The sequence below is a fragment of the Dipodomys merriami genome, unplaced genomic scaffold (genome assembly GCF_024711535.1).
Source record: "Dipodomys merriami isolate MVZ:Mamm:240054 unplaced genomic scaffold, mDipMer1.0.p SCAF_15, whole genome shotgun sequence".
Classification (NCBI taxonomy): Eukaryota; Metazoa; Chordata; class Mammalia; order Rodentia; family Heteromyidae; genus Dipodomys; species Dipodomys merriami.
Window position 1 is genome coordinate 4,718,899 of NW_027202826.1, and position 14,786 is coordinate 4,733,684.

The 14,786-nt window shown below is 49.4% G+C and overlaps 1 long non-coding RNA gene across 3 annotated transcripts; it reads right to left on the minus strand.

Moving 5' to 3' along the window:
* Positions 1-1,238: 1,238 nt before the first annotated feature.
* LOC138826838 (uncharacterized) lies at positions 1,239-14,051 on the minus strand. 3 transcript variants are annotated; one of them, XR_011371871.1, is made up of 5 exons: positions 13,878-14,051; positions 12,112-12,290; positions 3,470-3,607; positions 2,363-2,580; positions 1,239-1,546 (listed from the first exon to the last, which is right to left on the minus strand). It is a non-coding gene; the product is annotated as an uncharacterized lncRNA (long non-coding RNA). The 3 variants fall into 3 exon arrangements; XR_011371872.1 differs by lacking the exon at positions 13,878-14,051 and adding an exon at positions 12,453-12,593; XR_011371873.1 differs by lacking the exons at positions 12,112-12,290; positions 13,878-14,051 and adding an exon at positions 3,827-4,009.
* Between the last annotated feature and the right edge of the window lie 735 nt (positions 14,052-14,786).

Sequence of the window (14,786 nt, forward strand, 5' to 3'; positions counted from 1 at the left end):
CGGCGGCCTGGACGTTGTCCTTGGGATCTTTAGCATGCCACCCAGATGCCTCCTTGCCCTCCAGGTGATTCAGATGCATGCTCAAACTTGAGAACCAGGGCATCAAACGGTGTTTCCTCCATGCAGCATTTTGCATTTGCAATGGAAATCTTTCACTGGCGGTTTAACATGCTGATGCAGTGCGAGCTCTCTCACAGGACGCCACCTGAGGAATCCCCAGCGGAAATGGCCGAGCACCGCTACAGCACACCCTGCACCTCCCCCATCCTACTTAGAGTAAACTGACAGATGAGCACAGACATGAGGTGGCTTCTTGTACAAACATGGAGAGGATTTGGACGTCCATATGAGAGAAGGACTACATAGCCAGAGGCAGAGCAAGACCAAGGTCTCAGGGTGGGTAGAGTGGGCGCCCGTGGTGAGCGTGGGGCTAAGCTGGAGCATGATTGGGTAGAGGGCAGTTGGAAGAAATTCTAGGGAGATGATTGTAGTGAGGCTTAGGCGAGGGAGATGTGGTCAGAGTTGGGCTTTGTTGGAACTAGACTGAACTGGGTGGAGAAAGCGACTGAGCCAAGAGAGGAGCGGCTGGGCTGCACCCAGAAGCCGGCCCTTCCCTGGAGGGCACTGCCCCCTGTGCTGATGCGAGGTTTCCCTGCCTGGCATCACTGCAAGCTGCCCAACACCCCCACCGGCTCAGAGACTGGCAAACCTACAGCCAAGTCTGCGCCTGTTCTGAGACCAGTGTAGTTATCTTTTGCTTTGGGCTCTGTCCTGAGACCATGTGAAGCTCACGGCAGCTCCTGAGATCAATGACATCTGCGCTCTGCCCGCCTGGAGTTGCTCAGGCAGAAGGAATCCACAAACTCCTGGAGCAGAGTATTATTATCTATCTCCATTTCACAAGGACACTCCAGGGAGAAAAGGCATGACATCATTAATGCCATGTCTCATTGGCTGGCCATTCCCCAAGGGGCGGGCTTGCTTTCCAGCTGCTTAGTTCTGGTAAGTATTACACGCAGCCTGGGGGTGAGGGGAGGGGGGCGGGGATGGGGGGGCAGGGCGTGGCCTATCACTTCACTTGCCAGATTCAATGCCCACAATCTTGTGGCCAGAAAGTGAGATAGCACAATGCAGGTATTTTAGTTGATGAAAATGACTGAGCTTCCAGTGAGATATAAGTCCATCCCACTTTCAAATCATTTGATTTTACATTAATTCACACCACAATGTGCACGAGGGTCAGGATGTATATTTGATTTTACTAATGCATTATGCATGAGGGATGGGGCAAAGAAACGGGGAGACCAGATCTCCTACTTAGTCTCCTATAAAATGGGAGGCGCATGAATTGGATCCACTGTGCAGAGTTCTGGAAGGATTCTTGATGCTGCTTGTGGCTTTCTGGGATGCTGTCTCAGTTTTCCTGATCGGTCTCGTTCTGTGAAGGTTAACAGCACAGCTGATTTTAAACATAGTCTTGTGCAGGTATGTTGAAAAGGAGGCACTTGTTACAATTGCCTTTCTTCAGACTTGAATTTGATGTTTCCTTTAGACAACAAGATGAATTAAAAATGAAGACTCAAGCCAGGTGCGGTGACTCACACCTGTAATTCTAGCTACTCAGGAGGCTGAGATCAGAGAATCACAAAGCCAGCCCAGGCAGGAAAGTCTGTGAGACAATTAGCTCCAATTAATCACAGAGAAAGCTGGGTGTAGTGCTGTGGCTCAAGTGATAGAACTCTAGCCTTGTGCAATAATGAGCCCAAGGATGGCACCAGACCCTGAATTCAAGCCGAGGACCTGCAGGGGGCGGGGAGTGGGGGGAGGGGAGACTTAAACATTTTTTACTGTTATTATACAAATGAAGGCTTTTTTGTCAGCTAAAAACCAATGTAAGTCTAAAGTGAAATTTCACTTAAGCCATCAAATAGTTCCAATCATTCAATAGGAAAAAAACCTAAACAAATAAAACTTTGAAGAGATTGTATTTAAAACTAGCCATTAGGCACGTACTGTAACGAAAGTTTCAGTGGCCATTTTACTTTTCACTTCTGAGCTCCTTTTGAGTGAAATTATGTGGTGGGAAATCGAACCATACTCATGGCTGGGAGACAAATCATCATGAACAGATAGAGAATCTTTCCCAAGAACGGCCCCGGAAACAGGCGTGCCCCTGGCCTTCTAGATGTGGAAGAGGAAGCCCTGGAAGGAGGAGGGAGGAGGGAGGAGGGAGGAGGGAAGGGGGAGGAGGGAGGAGGGAAGGGGGAGGAGGGAGGAGGGTGCCTGACTCTTAGGAGGAGGCACAGCTAAGAATCAAGTGCGGCGGGTCTCCCGGGCAGGGCCCAGTGCGCACGAGACTCACCTTAGAGGCCACAGCAGCGACATGGTGTTTCCAGTCAGATGAGGCGTCTGAAGGGAAGCGAGGTCTCCCGAGGCAAGAAGTCTACACTCACCTGAGCATCGCATCAACGAGAAGCCAAACGTGCCCCAGCAGCTCCCTGTGCACGGGGGCGGAGCGTAGCTCTCGGCTTCACCATGCACGGAGCAGACGTGGGGAGGGTTTGCTTCCCCCTGAACTTCCTGCAACACAGAGCAAATTGTAGTCTTGGAAGGAAACCTTTGATCCTGTCCTGCGCCGTGAAGGGGTGCTCTGCCCTCAGAGGAGGATGGGTTGATATGTTCACGTCTAAGCGTCAAGAGCTCGAGAAGCATTGCGAGCTCAGGCTTTGCAGGTGAACTTGGCTGAGCTTCTGGTTTTGATTTGGCTTGTGAATGAAAACTTTCTGGACTTCAACTTCAGTTTCTGTAAAAATTGGGGTAATCTACTTCCTAATTCTGCTGGGTGCATTAAATGAGATTAGATAAGTACACACCGATACATATAAAATGCTTTGTGCAGTGCCTGTCACATAAAAAGTATTCAAAGAAATTAAATGTCTTCCTCGTGACACTCATGATTGAAGTTCTCTGGCGTGCTGAGCTATGTTCTCGCCGCACTGCGCTGCGTTGTGGGTACAGAAAGGCTCAGCGTAGAGAAAGGTGCACACAGCGCCACTTCCGTTTTTCTAGAGGCTTATTGGAGATAAGAGTCTCACAGACTTTCCTGCCTGGGCTGGCTTTAAACCTCGATGCTCAGATCTCAGCCTCCTGAGTAGCTAGGATTACAGGTGTGAGCCACTGGTGCCCGGCAACGTGTATTCTTATTGGCAGAAAGATGAGGCTTTTCCCAGAAAAAGAGAGAGAAAGAGAGAGAGACAGAGACAGAGACAGACACAGAGAGACACAGACACAGACACAGAGAGACACAGACACAGAGAGACAGAGAGACAGAGACACAGAGGTCCAAAGGCACCAGATGTGCCGCTGGCTTGGGTGGGTGGAGAGTTGCTGCGGCTCTGAGTGGCTTCTCTGGGGAAAGGGTTGAGATTCCCTTTGTACCAAACATACAACGTCTGTTGTAAACGCCCACCTTGTGGAGTCTCACGTGTGTTGAAAGGAGGGGAATTGTGAAGTCAAGCTGGCAGAGGCTGTGTGCTGGAGATTTGGATATTAAAATCGATGACATTGTAGTTGTGGCCACAGACGAGTGAAGCCTGGGATGTTCTGGCTGGAGAGACACAGAAACAATGTCCACCAAAAACACTCTTCACGTCTCGAATTTAACCATTCATTATCACTGACTACTGTACAGAACCTCCCGTGGCTACGGCTTCAGGTAGAGTAGAGAATCCTACCGGCCTCCTCCCCGGCCTCCTCCCCGGCCTCCTCCCCGGCCTCCTCCCCGGCTCTCCCGCTAACAACAAATGGCTCAGTCTGGCTGTGTTACCTCACTGACTGACTGAACTGGATGTTTGGCGTGTTGCAACAGACATTCAAGATGGTGGAGTGTAGGGAATTTTTTTTCACTTGTCAGATTGTTGTCTCATTACTGAGATGCCTAGACTCTTCAGTAGTAGAAGTTTACAACCTTCTGAAGGAGTTTGTGGGAGCAATTTCCCTCCTGCAGCTGCTAATGCTGTGAAACAGAACAAGAATGTGGTGTGATTGGCCACAGTAGTTGTTCAGGATTTGGTCTCCTTCCTTCAGACTCCCCCTGGTCATAATGACCTCTTGGTTCTTCCTGTCTCAGGGCCTTTGCACTGATTTTCATCTTATCTGAAATACTCTTCTCCTAGATATTCAACCAGATAGGCAACTCCTTCTCTCATGGATGTTTTCCCCACTACCCTATCTAAAATTACAACCCTGAATCCTTTCCTATGTCTCTTCTCTGTCTGCGTCTTCATGCTCTTATTGGCATCCAAGAACCTAGTATTTGAACTTCTCTATCTCCCTCCAAGTACACAGTACTAGTGAATGGCCATTCTTGTTCTCACCTGGGCAGTCTGACTCTAGACTCTACACCCAACCATTATGCCTCTCCAAACCTCACACCCTGCTCCATTCCAATGTATTTTCCTCCTTACCCCAATTCTACACACGCACACACACACACACACACACACACACACACACACACACACACACACACACACACACACACACACACCAAAAACCAGAGAAACCAAAACGTCACCCCCTCCACCCCACTCCATCTTCCAAAAAGAAAAGCAAAATGGCTGGAGTTGTAGCTTAAAGGTAGAATACTTGCTCAGCAAGCATAAAGAACTGGATTTAATCCCTATCATCAGGAAAACCAGACACCACATCTGTAAAACGTTGATCGCATATGATATGGTGCTGACAGTTGTGTCTTCTAGAAAACGTTTGTGACCTATGTCCTAACTTATACAGACCAGGGACATTGGAGTCCCAGGGGAATATCCAGATGGCTTTGGGCTGGTAGGAGAGCGACACTCCGAAGGTACAAGACAAATCAACCCAGAGGGTGGTTGTTTACGCTGTGAAAGCGGCCTTTGATTTGGAAAAGAAACCAGTGTTCAGTTCTTGTAAATAGCAGTTTGTTTACTTGACAAAATAGTCTAGGTCAGGAAACTCTCAAACTAAAATGTGCACAGGCCCAATTTGATACTTTGAACATCAGCCAGACAGTCTGGTAAGTTATCCTGAAATGATTGTGTAATCAGTGAGAAGGGAAATTTTATTTACGCCTTCTCAAACCTGCTTAATGTGACTGTGTAGGAGTGGACATGCGTGGGGGGGGCGCGGGTGGATGGTCTGGTGGTCCCACACACAGGGAATTCAAGTCAAAAACAGTGTGGTGTGGGGTCAACATCTCCCACGCTCTGAGATAGACTGAGTCTGCTGGCAGCCGGGCAGCCAGACCCATAACTTCTCATTTATAAACAGCCCGAGTGCTACCTTTTAATGTATGGGTTTGTTAAGAGTCACAATGGTGCTGTTCAATCACAATAAGGGTTTAAGAGCTTTGGGAAAGCCCTGCAGGTTATGCATGACAATCAATATAACCACTGCAAAGCCAGGGGCCGGTGGCTCACCTCTGTAATCCTAGGTACACAGGAGGCTGAGATCTAAGGATCCTGGTTGGAAGCCAACCTGGACAGACAAATCTAAGAGAGGCTTATCTCCAGTGAACCTGCAAAAAGCTGGAAGTGGAGGTGTGGCTTACATGATAGAACACCAGTCTTGAGTGGAAAAAGCCAAGTGATAAAACAAGCCTCAGTCAAAAAATCAAATCAAATCATGGCTATCTGAGGAGAACAGTGTGGGAGTAGACACAGGTGGAATTTAGTATTTCACACACACACACACACACACACACACACACACACACACACACACACACACACACAAATGGAACACTCCACAAACTAGCTCCAAAGTCTTCAGAAATTATGAGCATTATGAATATATAGGACTGGCTAATTACACAAAACTCTAGCTGATGTCTTTTAACTGTGAGGGAAAAAGTCTGTTTCTCCATAAGGAGAAAAGTCCTGTACAGTATCCATTTGCTAGTTGGGTTGTCAGTCAGTCAGTATTAACTGACTGAGAATGAGAGACCATTAATTCCTACCACCAGAGGACGCCAAAGCTCAACCCCCAGGAAATCTGCAAACCTCAGGGTTACAGTGTGGGATTTAGAAGGGGTGGTGTGTGTGTGCGCGTGCGTGCGTGTGTGCGTGTGTGTGTGTATGTGTGCGTGTGTGTATGTGTGTGTGTGTGTCTGGGTGTCTGTGTGTGAGTGCGTGTGTGTGTCTGTGTGAGTGCGTGCATGTGTGTGTGTGTGTGTATGTGTGTGTGTGTGTGTGTGTGTGTGTGTGTGTGTGCAGGGTGTGCAGCCTTCAGAGACCCCAGCCTGTCTTCTGGAGGGTCCCCGCAGGGCGGGTGGAGGTGATGTGAGATGAGTCTGGCAGCTCGGCGAGCCGCCCGGGAGGTTTCCTGAGGTCAGCGCCCGTGGACAGGCTCACGCGGCCCAGAGAGGCAGCCAGGGCCAGAGCTGGAGGAGAACACTGTCTTAAAAAGCCACCGACGCCAGGTGGGCGAGAGGAGGCCCAGACCCCTCTGCAGAGGGGAGGCCGGACAGACAGATGGACGGACAGACGGAGGGCACCTGTAGGGACATTGCCTAGAGATAAAACAGTCCAAACCAGAGCGTCGGCCATGCAGCGCTGTACAAGGACAGCCCAGGGATGGGACAGAAACCATCTCGGGCCTGGCACGGGGTGTGGCCGGGCAGGGGTGCAGCCAGGCAGGGGTGCGGCCGGGCAGGGGTGCGGCCGGGCAGGGGTGCGGCCGGGCAGGGGTGCGGCCAGGCAGGGGTGCGGCCGGGCAGGGGTGCGGCCGGGCAGGGGTGCGGCCAGGCAGGGGTGCGGCCGGGCAGGGGTGCGGCCGGGCAGGGGTGCGGCCGGGCAGGGGTGCGGCCGGGCAGGGGTGCGGGGGGAGGACCCAGACCACATTTCCATCTTAACTCATTTTCCTTTTTGGGTGATGTCGGTGTTTGAACTCAGGCCCTTGCACGTGGGGGGCCGGTGCCCTGCCCCTTGAGCCATGTTCACAACCATGTTGCTTTCAGCTTGTTTCGGAGATAGGGATCCCATAGACCACATTCCTCCTGCTTACACTTTCCAGCTAGCTGGGACGGTGAGCGTGCACCACCTAGCTTGATCTTGACAGGCAGAAGTGGGTTTCAGCACAGACAGCGTGTCCAGGAAGGGGGACTGAAGATGACGAGGGCGGCGAATCTGTGTGTGAGAAGCAGAGTCTCGAGTCCTGAGCGCAGGGTAGATGGAGGCAGCCTGGCTTACTGTCACCAGAGGGTGGGACGAGGGTGTGAGGGAATGCTGTGCAAGATTTGCTGGCGAATGTTATCAGTAACTGCTTCTAGAAGCATCTCTCTTCTTCGGGTCAAAACGAGCCGTGGCGATGTGCTGAGGGTGAGGGCCGAGCCCCAGCAAGTCAAGTCTGAAACCTCACCTCGCCCCTGCACTGTGCTGATCCGGTCTCTTTCTTATCCAAGGCCGTGGCTTCAACACGGCCCATCCCCACCCAAGATTTCATGGAATAGAAACATAATCCCATGAACCATAGCATGACAGTGTTCGGAAGTGGCACCTTTAATAGGTGATCAGATCACAAGTGCTTTTCCCTCACAAATAAGTGAATGTCATTTTTGTAAGAGCAGGTTCTTAATAAAAGGATATGTATTCCCCTTTATCAATCTCTTTCAATCTCCTCCTCTTCCTCCTTCTCCTCTTCCTCCTCCTCCTCCCCCTCCTCCTTCCTCCTCCTCCTCCTCCTCCCCTCTCTCTCCCCCTCTCTCACCCGTCTGCCATCAGCCATGGGGTGACATGGGTAAGTGGGCCCTTGGCAGCTGCAGCCCCCTTGGCTTTGTACTTCACAGGCCCCTAAACTTAGTAGGTGTGGCTCTTAGACATTGTCTAGTCTGGGCTGGGAATGTGGCTCAGTGGTAGAGTGCTTGCCTAGCATGCATGAAGCCCTGGGTTCGATTTCTCAGTACCACATACACAAAAAAAGCTGGAAGTGGCGCTGTGGCTTAAGTGGTAGCGTGCTCGCCTTGAGCAAAAGAAGCTCAGGGTCAGTGGCCAGGCCCTGAGTTCAAGCCCCAGGACTGGCAAAAAATAAAAATAAATCATCTAGTCTGCATAAAACAGACCTGGGACAGCTAATTAACCCATCTATCAGTATATGTTGGTTTATAGCAAATAGATAAACTTCCTGTTTGAGTGGGGTTTCCTTTCAGTGTGTGGAGGTGTGTGAGATCAATGCAACAACCAGCTACCACGATATTAAACCTATCGACATATTTAACACAATATACTGAATAAGTAGATCATAAAGCATGGTTGGAGTGAGAAGGAAGCGGGGTTGGGGACCTTGGGCGGTGGAGTGGGACCCGGCACGTCCGCATGTGGGGCGGGGTGGGGGGTGAGCAGAGATGGAAGGGAGGAGCTCATTGCACCAGTATCCAATCCCCCTTTTGCTGCTCTCGCAAACATGCCTTTGTGAGATTCACAGTAGTGTAATGGCTGCCACTCACAGTCTCCGGGGCAGCCTTGTCTTTACAAGGCCATCTGGGGGCTCCTGGGAGATTTTACCACACACAGGACCTAAACTTAGATGTCCAAGTTACTGGAAAGTGTAACTAGTAGTATATAACCTGGCCACAGTTATGTGGACATCTGGTGGAAAGAGTCCTCCCACCCCGTGTGTGTGTGTGTGTGTGTGTGTGTGTGTGTGTGTGTGTGTGTGTGTGTGTGTGTGTGAGTATCTACAAGCACTCATAGATAGCTGACCTGGAGCATTGGAAACTACTGAAAAATAAAACCAAAGACATTTTTTGGGGGGAGGGCGACTTCTGGGATTGAATTCAGGGCCTCTACCGCTTGAACCACACCTCCAGCCTCAGACATGTATTTTCTCATTTTGTCAATATGAAAAAGAAATCTTCCGGCAAAATGGTGTAAATGTACAGGAGAAATTGTACTTGTTTTCACTTGGTGTCTCCGCATCCCATGCTTGTGGATTTTGCCACGTTGGTTGCTGTGGAGAGGAGTGACTGACACCTCATGTGCGTGCCCAGTGTGTGACTCCTTCCCTAGCATTCTAAACTCTCTAGGCAGGGTGTGCGGCGGGCTTAGCCAAAACTCGTTCACTGAATTAAAGAATGAGGAAAGAGAAAAAAGGAGGGCAAGATAATAAAAAAATACAATAAGGAAAAAGATAAAAAGAGAGGAAGAAAAGAAGAAAGAGTAGACTAGGAAAGGAAAGCGCCTTCTCCTCATCGCGGCTTTGCCGGCTGTCAGCCGCGTTGGCCCAGAGGACAGCCAGGCAGGCATGGAGCATGGAGCTTGGTGCTGTCTGCATGCTGACTGTTTTCTGAAGACGTCAGTGGTGAGGGAGGCTGTGTACTCAGAGAGCGACTCTGATTCGCTACTTTGTAAGGATGTGAATGCCTGTCTTTTGGAGGTAAAAATCAAGCAATAGTCCTCATTTTAAATCCTGGGTATCAATTGTGTTATGTTTGACCCTACACCCATATGGTCTAAGAAAAGTCCTTTTGTAGTGACTTCTAAATTGCAGAAATCAATTTAATAATCTGTGTCTAGATTTTAAAAAATGGTACAGAAGAAAAAATTCCAGTAGGCATGGCATGTGTGTGGAATGGGTCCTGGGGAGACACATCCAAGAAATTTGACATGTAAGCTTCCAGTTGTACAGAGTTTAGGAAAGCCTCTTTTCATGGAAAACTACTGAAGCCTCTCTGAAACTCAAAGCTTACTGTGTTTATGGATAAACATGGAGTATCTGTCCCGGGTCAAATACCAGCCCCATGACTCCCCAGGCACAGGGAATCTAGAGCCGTGTGGACCCGCCTCTAACAGATGCCGGCCTTTCACCTAAGGCTATATGAAGTCTGCCCAATGTCTTCAGAGTCACAAAGGAGCAAAAGCACATTGTTAGCAATCATAGCGTGAATAATGACAGCAAGAGGAGAAGTTCCTGGGCATGGCCCACTTGCATAGTTTTAGAATATAGGTCAGACCGAGAGGAAGTGAAAGAAACTTCCTGTTGAATTTTCATTTATAGCCTGTGTGTCTGGAAATCTCTTAAGTGTAATTTCTTGGTGTAAAATAAACTGTAGAAATCTGGGATGTGTCAGTCTGCTTTATGTTTATTGAAGACATTCTGTTCGAAGCTGAAATGTTGTAAAATCACATCGTGGAGCAAACAGTTACAATTGGTTTAACAGACACGACCCCATTCCTTAACTGAAAATCGGTGAAGACTCCAACAACCTCAGAGAAAAATCTGGGAGTTCCATAAAATCCTGTCTCCAAGGATGCATAATGTTTCTCTGTGATTGCTGCACAATGCTTTGCATAGAGCTCTCTCTCTCTCTCTCTCTCTCTCTCTCTCTCTCTCTCTCTCTCTCTCTCTCTCTTTCTTTCTCTCTCTCTCCCCCCACCCCCCGCCCCGTGTCTTGGGGCTTGAACTCAAGGTCTGAGCACTGTTCCTGAGCTTTTGTGCTCAAGGCTAGCTCTCTTCTACTTGAGCCTCTACTTCTGGCTTTTTGGTAAATGGAAATAAGAATGTCCTGGACTTTGCTGCTTGGCTGATTTTGAATCACAATTGCATATCTTACTACTTTCTTTGTTTCTTGTTTTGTGTGTGTGTGTGGGGGTCTATTTAAAGTGCTGTACAAAGAGAAACAATTGCAAATGATGTTTCATTTTTACTTTGATGGTAGTGTGGATTGAACTCAAGGCTTTGGTAGGCAAGCACTTGCATCTGGTCTCCTGTCTTTGCCTAGACTGGCTTTGAATCTGGATCTATCTCTCTATCAGCTGGAGTTACAAGCCCAGGTCCCTATTCCCAAAATGTACATTTTCAAAGATTTGAACTTGGAAGGTTTTTGTTTGTGGAGACAGGATCTTATTATGTAGCCAAGTCTGTCCTCCAACTTGATTTTCTTTTTCCTGGCTGATTCCTTCCTCCCTCCCTTCCTTCCTTCCTTCCTTCCTTCCTTCCTTCCTTCCTTCCTTCCTTCCTTCCTTCTTTCCTTCCTTCCTTCCTTCCTTCTTTCCTTCCTTCCTTCCTTCCTTTCTTCCTTCCTTCCTTCCTTTCTTTCTTTCTTTCTTTCTTTCATTCATTCATTCTTTCTTTCTTAAAAGAGGAGTACTAGCTAGGTGCTGGTGGCTCTGCCTGTAATCCTAGCTACCCAGGATTGGGTAGCTACTGAGGATTGTGGTTTGAAGTCAGCCCAAAAAGGAAAGTCCCTGAGACGCTTATCTCCAATTAACCACCAAAAAGCCATTGTAGAATCTGTGGCTCAAGTGGTAGAGCATTAGTCTTTAACAATAAAGCTCAAGGACAGCACTAGGTCCTGAGTTCAAGCCCCAGGTCCAGTGTGTGCATGCACACATTTGCACGCACATACACACACAAAGGAAGATACTTCTGGGGTCAGTTGTGGGGTTTGAACTCTGGGCCTGGGCTCTTCCGTCCCTGAGCTCTTCAGTTCAAGGCTTGTGCTGTACCACTTTGAGCCACAGCACCACTTCTGGTTTTCTGGTAGTTCATTGGAGAGAAAAGTCTCATGGACTTTCTTGCCCAGGCTGGCAAGAGATCGCAATCCTCAGATCTCAGCCTCCTGTAGCTAGGATTACAAGTGTGAGCCACTGGTGCCCAGATAAAGGAGGATTTTTTTTTTATACCATGCTTTTTATTTTCTGTTGGAGAGAAGTGATGTCAAGTTTCTGGAACAATCTGGGGGCATTGTGCCATGGTGAGGAGAGTGGCCTCAGGCCACACCGGCAGGGCTGGGCTGGAATACTAAGACTGCTTGCTGCCCTCTCAGACCCGAGTTCTGCAGCGAAGAATGTGCTGAGCTTCTGCATTTCCGTCTCTCCACAGCGCTTCTGAGAGCTGTGCACCCTGAGTCCTCAGGCCAAGGCTGGCAAGCGAGATGTTTGGTTCATTGCTCTGAGTATCCCCAGCCTCCACACCCCTGTTGCTCCCTCCCCCACCAGCAGCAACAGTGCTTTGCCCTGCACACTGCCCTCCTCTTCCCTCCTGAAGTCTGTGGTCAACAGTCTTCAAGGAAAGAGTTCTGACAACAAAAATCAAACGCACAGATAACGAGAAGAAGATATGCAACAGACTCACAGCGTATGACTGTCCTCTTCCTCCTAGGACCATGAATGGTAGGGCCTTTGTCTGCTCCTGAGAACCATGTTACTGCCTGTGGGCAGTCACTGGTGCGGGAAGGAAGGGGTCCCCATTCTCGCTCGGCCTAGGCTGAGTTGTTGCAATGGTCCCATCACCTCTGAAGTGGGTGCTGCCTCCTACCACAAAAGAACCAGACAGGTACTTGAGCTGTGTTTGCTAAAAAAGCACCAACTCCTTACTTGGGCCCACACATTAACTAAAACCAGGAGAGAAGTTTGGCATCCCAGCCTCCGTTTTGTATGTGTCTCAGTCATTCTCTGCAGTCTCCTTGCTGTCACCTTGAGCTCCAAGGAGGATGGAACTGAAGGCTGCCACCCTCATGATGAAGACTGACACTACCCGGAGCAGCAGGGGCCTTTTGCTATGGACCGCCGACAATCACGGAGCTGCAGCAATCTCCGGCAACTTGGAGCAGGAGTCATCATCTCACGGGAACCAATTGCTTTATCCAAAAACGCCCACGTCTTCTGCACATGCTTGCAGAACAAGGATTGAGATAACCATTAACCAATCCTGACACCGTGAGCTGCCACACCACTTGCTGGCCACCAGAGCACACCCGTGACCCGGCCTCCCACAGCTGCTCTCAGGTGAGGAAGCATTCACCACCTTTCTGGAGTGACCCTTCTCCAAACGAGGACTGAGAGGAGATAACCAGGCTATCACCAGGACTCATTTGTAATTACATAAGGCATACCTCTCTTTCCCTGTCCCCTGTCCTCTGTCTACTTAAAATCCATAGCTCATGCGTGCTTCCTGAAGATGGCCGGACGGCTGAGTGCTGTCTTCCTGTGGCATGTGTGCCATGCTATTGTCTCCTTTCTCTGCCCTTCGCCATGTCTCTTGGGTTGGCATATGAGTGCATGGCTGGGCCCGCGATGTAAAACTCCTGGGGTTTGCAGTCCTGGGGTTGAAAACTTACGCTGTCAGTATGGTCCCTTACGTGGTGGCCTGCCATTTATAAGCTGGAGCTAACGATTTTCTGCTGTAGCATTATGCTTTCTCTTGGACATCCTGATAACTTACCATTGTCAAGTCTGTTTTTTTCTCTACCTCTTCTCCAATTCTAGGGTTTCTTTCAGGGTAACAGAGTGAGACTTCCTCAGTTCATCCAGAAGCTTCTACCCATGTCCTCTCCTATGCCTGACTGACTGGAGGCACCTTTATTTTCTGTGATAAAGTCGTTTACCAAGTGTAGGATCAGAGCATGTAATCCAAGAACATTTAGAGAAGGAACAAAGGTGGTTAGTGGGAGGCCTGAAGGTGTTAAGCAAAATACCTTCTTTCATGGAAGGATTTTACATGAGAATAGAAAACACCCTTATTGTAAAGCCTCCAGGAGAGAATGGAGTGTTAAAATGGAAAGTTCATGCAGAATACGGGTGTCATTTTTCACCCAGCCCTGATAGAAACGCCCCAGGCTTAATCAGGGCAAGGGATGGGGGAACCTGCCCATTGCAAGCCACTCCTCACAGTGCTAATGAGCTGCAGGCCTTCTGAGCAGGGAGCTCTAGTGGGGCTGTGTGTGTCTCGGCTGGCATCGTGGCAGGGGTGATGACTTGTCTGAGAGGAGACAAGGAGGTGTTGCTAGGTAACCAAGGAGGCCCAGGGAAGCCCCATCCCCCATCCTCAGGGAGGCTGAGTGCCAGGAGGCAGGGAATATTAAAACAACAACAACAACACCAAACCAAAACAAGTCCTACCTTAAGGAATAACAGGCCTTTTTGCTTTTGCTTTGTTTGTTTTTGTTGTAGTGGTGACTGGTGGAAAGAGGATTGCTGTGACCTGGAGACAGAAGGAGAAAGGAAAGAAAGGGAGGAAAGTGCCAGAGGAGGAGGGGCGAGTATCACGTGGGGGAGAGGAAGTGGGCTGTGCACATGGAGTGTGTCCTCACCGTGGGGATGGCCAGCTACTGGGGACTCAGGTCTCCATGGACTGAGATCTGGGAGGGACAAGGCAAGGTCATGCAGAGATGGATCACGTGGGCAGAAGTGTTTTTCAAGACGTGGCTTCTGGATCAGGCGTGTGTCTTCTGGAAACTTGCTGGGAAAGGATTCTCCAGGCCTGCCTCAAGTCACTGCCTCACTAAGCAGTGCTCAACAGCGGCTCTGCGGGGCCCGCAGGTGAACCCAAAGCAGAAGAGCGGAGCGTCCCTGCTCTGTTTTGTGTGTGTCTCGGCTCTCAGCCATTTTCTCATTTTATAATCAACTTGGGTTTGGGGAAGGACAGGACCAGCGTGTGACATGATTATGGTATAAGGGACTGAAACCATCACTGAGGAATGACAGACAGTTCTCACCTGGCGACAGTGATGAGAACAACATGGTCTCCCCATTCCCTCCCAAAGCCAGGACTGAATTACCATCTGCCCAGTCATACTTTGACCAGGACTGTTCAGTTACTTCGCACACCTAGTTCGTCTATAAAAAAACTAAAGTTTGTGTTTGTACCCTGAGGATCTTCCTGTGGTGTGCCGGTGTCATGGCCTGAATCCTTCTCTAGCCTTCACATGTCTCTTTCTTGGTTGTGCAGGGGTGGGTATTATATGTGGAGCTGCTGGAGTTCGGGGATGGAGTTTCCCAGCTAGCCTGGCATGCTGAGGTGTTCTGGTC